Source organism: Bufo bufo, chromosome 10 (assembly GCF_905171765.1).
Source record: "Bufo bufo chromosome 10, aBufBuf1.1, whole genome shotgun sequence".
Lineage (NCBI taxonomy): Eukaryota > Metazoa > Chordata > Amphibia > Anura > Bufonidae > Bufo > Bufo bufo.
In genome coordinates this window covers 139,760,966-139,766,965 of record NC_053398.1, presented here as the reverse complement: position 1 = coordinate 139,766,965, position 6,000 = coordinate 139,760,966, and positions in this window count along the sequence as shown.

Here is a 6,000-nt window from a genome sequence, read left to right as displayed (position 1 = left end):
GAAAAACATAATTATTCGGCCGGCGGATAAAGAAGGTGCTATTGTGATTCTTGAAGCAGAAAAATATAATCTAGAATGTAAGACAATTGTCTGATGACACTACATACAAAAAGGGAGACCCCACTAAAGAGTGTAATAAAGCTTTTATAGAGTACTGCAAAAAGGATTGGAGAGTGAAATACTTTTTGGAACGGGAACACAAGTTCATATTAGGAACGCAACAGATTGCCTGTGTTTTATTGCAACCCAAAAATACATAAAGATTTGCAAGAACCACCGGGCCGACCGATCATCTCAGGGATAGGATCGTTTACTTCCAATTTATCACAGTATATACAGTCGTGGCCAAAAGTTTTGAGAATTACATAAATATTGGAAATTGGAAAAGTTGCTGCTTAAGTTTTTATAATAGCAATTTGCATATACTCCAGAATGTTATGAAGAGTGATCAGATGAATTGCATAGTCCTTCTTTGCCAAGAAAATTAACTTAATCCCAAAAAAACCTTTCCACTGCATTTCATTGCTGTCATTAAAGGACCTGCTGAGATCATTTCAGTAATCGTCTTGTTAACTCAGGTGAGAATGTTGACGAGCACAAGGCTGGAGATCATTATGTCAGGCTGATTGGGTTAAAATGTCAGACTTGACATGTTAAAAGGAGGGTGATGCTTGAAATCATTGTTCTATTGTTAACCATGGTGACCTGCAAAGAAACTCGTGCAGCCATCATTGCGTTGCATAAAAATGGCTTCACAGGCAAGGATATTGTGGCTACTAAGATTGCACCTCAATCAACAATTTATAGGATCATCAAGAACTTCAAGGAAAGAGGTTCAATTCTTGTTAAGAAGGCTTCAGGGCATCCAAGAAAGTCCAGCAAGCGCCAGGATCGTCTCCTAAAGAGGATTCAGCTGCGGGATCGGAGTGCCACCAGTGCAGAGCTTGCTCAGGAATGGCATCAGGCAGGTGTGAGCGCATCTGCATGCACAGTGAGGTGAAGACTTTTGGAAGATGGCCTGGTGTCAAGAAGGGCAGCAAAGAAGCCACTAATCTCCAAAAAAACATCAGGGACAGATTGATCTTCTGCAGAAAGTTTAGTGAATGGACTGCTGAGGACTGGGGCAAAGTCATATTCTCCGATGAAGCCTCTTTCCGATTGTTTGGGGCATCTGGAAAAAGGCTTGTCCGGAGAAGAAAAGGTGAGCGCTGCCATCAGTCCTGTGTCATGCCAACAGTAAAGCATCCTGAGACCATTCATGTGTGGGGTTGCTTCTCATCCAAGGGAGTGGGCACACTCTCAATTCTGCCCAAAAACACAGCCATGAATAAAGAATGGCACCAAAACACCCTCCAACAGCAACTTCTTCCAACCATCCAACAACAGTTTGGTGAAGAACCATGCATTTTCCAGCACGATGGAGCACCGTGCCATAAGGCAAAAGTGATAACTAAGTGGCTCGGGGACCAAAACGTTGGCATTTTGGGTCCATGGCCTGGAAACTCCTCAGATCTTAATCCCATTGAGAACTTGTGGTCAATCCTCAATAGGCGGGTGGACAAACAAAAACCCACTAATTCTGACAAACTCCAAGAAGTGATTATGAAAGAATGGGTTGCTATCAGTCAGGAATTGGCCCAGAAGTTGATTGAGAGCATGTCCAGTCGGATTGCAGAGGTCCTGAAAAAGGGTCAACACTGCAAATACTGACTCTTTGCATAAATGTCATGTAATTGTCGATAAAAGCCTTTGAAACGTATAAAGTGCTTGTAATTATATTTCACTACATCACAAACAACTGAAACAAAGATCTAAAAGCAGTTAAGCAGCAAACTTTGTGAAAACTAATATTTGTCATTCTCAAAACTTTTGGCCACGACTGTAGACAATCTTACAACCCATAGTGAAAAATACTTTTGCGTATATAAAAGATTTAACAGATTATAAAGATTTATAGAAAATCTAAGTTATGAACCACATTGGATTATGGGCACATTGGACGTTGATTCATTATACGCTATAATTGACCACAATCAAGGGATTACAGCTATGAAAACACAGCTAGAGATGAGTGGTCGGCTTTGTGTTAAACAGATTGTGGCAGACAGGGTACAGTACATATTAACACATAATTATTTTCATTTTGATACAGAATATTTATTACAAACAAAGGGAACCACCATGGGTATCAGGTTTGCCCCCAGCTACGCTAATTTATGGCACAGTGGGAACATGCACATACTGCGCCTAAGCTGGGGACAGACCTGGTACTCTGGCGGAGATATATTGATATTTTTATGGCAAAAATAAGAGAAATTCAGTCCTTTTTATAAGATATGAACAATCCCAATAATTTACGTTTCTGTAAGTAAACATCAAATTGAATTTTTGGATTCACTGATTACTGTACAGAATCTTAAATTAACCTGTAGTACTTGCCATAAACCAGTAACTAAAAATAGTTATATTCTGTACTCCAGGTGCAATCTACCTAGATGGCTTTTAAATCTACCGGGCAGTTCCGTCGAATTAATAGCAACTGTACAGATAGTCAAAAATTTGAGGAGGAGGCAGAACAACGGAGGGAACAATTTATAAGAGTATCCATCTGATGTCATTGACTCATCCCTCTCTAGAGTGACAAATATTGACAGACAAACTTTTGAAGTAGACACTGCTGATATGGGAGAGGGAGAAAAAGATGATGATATACGGATCATTTTACCTTTCAACATACAGTATAAAAAAATTGAACAGAGTATAAGACGTCACTGGCACTATATTCTGAAAGATAAAATTATTGGCCCTTGGATAACTACTACCCTGCAGATAACCTATACGAAGGCCCCAAATTTAGGTTTGAAAATGGCTCCATCCATTGACACAAGTGGGGAACGCTCTATACAAAATTGGCTCAATCTAAAAGGCTTCTATAAATGCGAAAAATGTAGTAATTGTAAAAATACTACATTCCCAAAGAAGACAAGCAAGGTCAGTTCTACACGAAAATCTTTTTCTTATGAAATAAATGAATTTTTAACATTCAGTACAACTGATGTCATCTACATTATCGAGTGCCCCTGTAAGAAGCAGTATATAGGGAGGACAAAGAATATCTGAACATATAAAACATTGTTATGAAAAACACTCCCTATCAAAACTTTTTTAAACAGTTTCATAATCGAGATCCAACAGACCAAAAATGTGCATCCTTCGAGAAGGTCGCAAAACATTGGAGAGGGGAAATCGCATTGCCAGGATGTCACAACAGAAATCAAGAAGAATATTTGACTTTGACACACTCTAACCTGGGGGACTCTATGCAGAATTAGAACTCTTCGGTTTTCTGAAGAATTGGGATGGGTGCCCTTCGCTGACGGGAAATCGGAGTCAGGCTGTTATACCAGCACTCCGATCTCCCCTTGGCGGGAGGCCCCAACCCCACACGTCTAGATATGTAAAGTTGTAAGAATACATAAAATAATTATGGAAATATAGAGGGAAATGAAGAAAATATTGCACAAGAAAATGACTCGGGGTGAATTATGGGATGTGTATAGAAGTTAGTAGATGATAAAATATTAATATCTAAAAAGTTTGATATGTCCACTTTATTCTCATTTTTATTTTTTAGATTTGTATTTTTATTCATTTTTAGACCTTTTTAATCAGTTTAATATGATTATTGTATGTTACACACCTTGGAAAATAACTATATACCCCCATCTATTGGGATGGGAAGCAATCATGCCCCAAAAAAACGCACTAATAGTCAGGTCCATAAATATTGGTACATTGACACAATTGTAACATTTTTGGCTCTATACACCACCACAATGGATTTGAAGTGAAACAAACAAGATGTGCTTTACCTGCAGACTGTCAGCTGTAATTTGAGGGTATTTACATCCAAATCAGGTGAACGGTGTAGGAATTACAACAGTTTGCATATGTGCCTCCCACTTGTTAAGGGACCAAAAGTAATGGGACAATTGGATTCTCAGCTGTTCCATGGCCAGGTGTGTTATTCCCTCATTATCCCAATAAAAATGATAATGGTGGTCGCGCTGCCCAGTACACAGAGGTCTGTCAGGTAAAGATATATAGGATATCCAAGCTCTTCACAATGCAGCCACACAATAGAGTTCAGGGGTCAATGCACCAGAGGACATCCAAACCGCTGTAATGGAAATTAGGCGCAAAATAGAAAGCTATGGGCATCGGACTCACTTTCAGCTTCTGCGCATGCGCCCGGCACCCTCACGCAGAAGCTGAAAGTGAATCCGATGCCCATAGCTTTCTATTGGGCATGCGCAGGATCTCGGAACGTCGGGGACAGCAGAAGCCGCCCAGCGAAGTGAATATTGATGAGCTGAGCGGCGCTTCAAAACGGCGGTTGGGGCGCGGCTGGCTGGGCAGAAGTGAAGCTGAAACGCCACCCCTTGGGCAGAAAGAAGGGCAATTACATCAGGTTATAAAACATGAGTTTGCTGTATTTATAAGGTGGACAGGGGTTATACTTATGTTTTTAATACACATTAGAAGACCTGTGCATGCATATATATATAGCTAATTATGCTTATTGGGCCTGTCAGTGTCCCTTTAAATTCCACCCCTGACGAAGCTGACCGGCGAAACCTAGGTCGGGTGCTATACGAGGAACTATTATCTGCTTTTACAATTCACTTTCTTGTGAGTATAAATAAAAATCCTTGGGAATTTGATCCTTGTGGAACTTCACTATTTTGCGCCTAATTTCCATTACAGCGGTTTGGATGTCCTCTGGTGCATTGACCCCTGAACTCTATTGTGTGGCTGCATTGTGAAGAGCTTGGATATCCTATATACAGTACCTTTACCTGACGGACCTCTGTGTACTGGGCAGCGCGACCACCATTATCTATACGCTTGAACTTTATGTGAACTTGACCCACGTCACACGGTGGATCTGCAGCGCCGATAAGTACCCTACAACGTTTTGAGAGACTTATTATTATTTTTTTATTGCATCCCAATTAAAATGAGCAGATAAAAGGTCCAGAGTTCATTTCAAGTGTGCCATTTGCATTTGGAATCTGTTGCTGTCAACTCTCAAGATGAGATCCAAAGAGCTCACTATCAGTGAAGCAAGCCATCATTAGGCTGAAAAAACAAAACTCATCAGAGAGATAGCAAAAACATTAGCCTGGCCAAAACAACTGTTTGGAACATCCTTAAAAAGAAGGAATGCACCGGTGAGCTCAGCAACACCAAAAGACTCGGAAGACCACAGAAAACAACTGTGGTGGATGACCAAAGAATTCTTTCCCTGGTGAAGAAAACACCCTTCAACAGTTGGCCAGATCAAGAACACTCTCCAGGAGGTAGGTGTATGTGTGTCAAAGTCAACAATCAAGAGAAGACTTCACCAGAGTGAATATCGAGGTTTCACCACAAGATGTAAACCATTGGTGAGCCTCAAAAACAGGAAGGCCAGATTTCTTCCGCACCAAGACTACCGGAGCAGCCCACGGACTTTGACTCTCCTGGATCACCCGGTTCTCCAACGTGCTGGCCACCATATCTTTCACCTGATACATTTTAGGTGGGATCTGCCAGTAACGTTCCCTGATCGGCGCAGCATCGCCGGTTGGGATTTCATGTTCGATGGCAGTAGCACACCCAAAGTCCTCATCATGTCTTGAGAAGGCCTCCTGAAATTCCCAGAGGGTGTCTTCCAGAAGCTTTTGTTCCCCCGGGGTCAGGGTTCTTCAGTCCACCCCCATTCTGGCCATGATCACTCGACCGTTGCCCCTCCGCTGTCGGGGTTTCCCTTGAATGGATCTCCACAGCATAGGTCCAGGCTGATCTCCTATCCGGCTGCAGTGTGAAGCCCCTTCGTCGAGCAATACCCCCTTCGGACACAAACTTTGGCCAGCAAGGTGTTTGCGGGGACTGTTAACTCGCAGTCCTCAACATTACAGCAGCGTATTGGCACACATCCGTCCTTCACAATGGCGA